The sequence below is a fragment of the Pelodiscus sinensis genome, chromosome 3, assembly GCF_049634645.1.
Source record: "Pelodiscus sinensis isolate JC-2024 chromosome 3, ASM4963464v1, whole genome shotgun sequence".
Taxonomy (NCBI): Eukaryota; Metazoa; Chordata; order Testudines; family Trionychidae; genus Pelodiscus; species Pelodiscus sinensis.
The window spans coordinates 135,046,207-135,048,094 of NC_134713.1; the positions used below are offsets into that span (position 1 = coordinate 135,046,207).

The 1,888-nt window shown below is 37.0% G+C and overlaps 1 long non-coding RNA gene across 1 annotated transcript; it reads right to left on the reverse strand.

Annotated features, from left to right (window-relative positions):
- Nucleotides 1–620: 620 nt before the first annotated feature.
- On the reverse strand, nucleotides 621–1,563 carry LOC142827653 (uncharacterized). The gene is made up of 3 exons (XR_012902361.1): nucleotides 1,410–1,563; nucleotides 1,129–1,278; nucleotides 621–1,004 (listed from the first exon to the last, which is right to left on the reverse strand). It is a non-coding gene; the product is annotated as an uncharacterized LOC142827653 (long non-coding RNA).
- Nucleotides 1,564–1,888: the final 325 nt, after the last annotated feature.

Sequence of the window (1,888 nt, forward strand, 5' to 3'; positions counted from 1 at the left end):
TGCTTATGGGAGCCATCCATATTGCATTAAAGAATAATAGAACCACATGGACAGCCCTAGTACAAAAGCACAAGTGAACTTGCAAGGGCAGGTGGGCTTATTGTACTAGACTAGATCTCGGGAAGAGTTTAAATTTTGGCTTTGTTAGACATTCTGGGTGGCTTTGGGGAAGTCATATGAACTTTGTCTCTCAGGGTGCATCTACACTGCACCGTTATTTCAAGATAACTAGCGATATTTTGAAATAACAATGCAAGCGTCTACACAGCCATTCTGTTATTTCAAAATAATTTCGAAATAATGGATGGCTTAATCTGAAATCAGTAAACCTCATTCTACGAGGAATAACACCTATTGTGAAACAGCTATTTAGAAATAAGACATGTAGATGTTCCACTGCTGCTATTTCTTCAAAATAGCCCCATCCCTGGGCCATTCTAAGTTATTCGTTCCCTGTGCCTCCTGGGGCTCTAAATCGAGATAGCACATCTACATTTGGGAAGCCTGCCTTGGACTGATTTTGAGGCTTTCCTGCAGTGTAGACGTGCTATTTTGAAATAAGTTATTTTGGATTAACTATTCCAGAATAGCTTATTTCTAAATAAGCGTGCAGTGTTGACGTACCCTCAGTTCACATTTGAAAAATAAAAATATTTAAATCACCTGAGTAGAATAGTTTGCAGTTAATAAAATGTGCTGATGGTTAGGAGTTCAGAGGTTCAGGTACTATGGAGAGGGCAGCCAGAAAATAAGTATGTTGAAAGTACACAAAGCTCATTGAAGAAAGAAAAGAACAAAGCAAATGGGTTTGTACATTATATTGGCATTTATCTTATAAGATTGAAATTCATCATGGGTTTGATTGGAGTGCCATCAACACACTTTCTGTGGAATGCAGGCTGCACGGGGCTTCAAGCAATTGGACCAGCCACTTTTCTTAAAGTATAATTATTTCTTACTGCTCCACATCTTCTCGAGTATTCTTTTCACAAATGAAATTTCTTCTAAAGAATGAAAAAGAACAAAGAACGTGATGGGTGTTTCACTTTTGTTCAGAAACAAATGGATGATAATAATAATAATTAATAATAATAATGATAGCATAATAGTATTTTGCTCTGAAAGTACCTTTCATCTGAGGATCAAAAATGCTCTAGGCAAGTGGATTGATATTCTAATCTCCATTTTAAAGATGGGGAAACTGAGTCATGGATCAGTTCAATACTTGTCTAAGGGCAGACAACAAGTGAATGGCAGAGCTGGGAACAAAGCCAAAACCTAGGCAAAAATAAAAGAAGACTAAGAAGCAGATTTCACGATTCAGGGACAAGAAATAAAAGCTGTAATTGGAAAATCTCTATGGGGCCATTATGTTTTCAAAGCTGAAACACATCAGGTTAAGAACTTACCTGAAAGATATCTTGAAATCCATGCTGAGGGAATGATGAAGTTTATCTGTTTCTTTTGTAACAATCAAGTACTTTCTCTGAGATAACAGCACTCCCAGCTGAGTAATCCATCAGCTTCCTAACTCACAGTCAGAGCCCCTTTCCGATCTGACGCCATCACTTGAATATTCAGACTATTACTGGTTTTAGCAATAGTCTTGCTAGAGAGTTTTTCCAAATTTGAAGGTGATGTCATTGTACTACTTAGTCATTGGTGCTTTTCCTGCAAAACGTTTTTCTTCAGTTTAACAGTCCTCCCACGTACAGTAGCACAGTGATCCCATTAATGCCAGTTAAAGTTTTGGCCATTTCCAATATTTGCACCTTTTTTTCTTTTTTTGGTGAGGGGCAAGGGAATGTAAGATTTAAATGTATTAAATGATACCGGGGAAAAACCAAAAGGATAATATATTTTGTGTGATTGATACTATAATTATCTG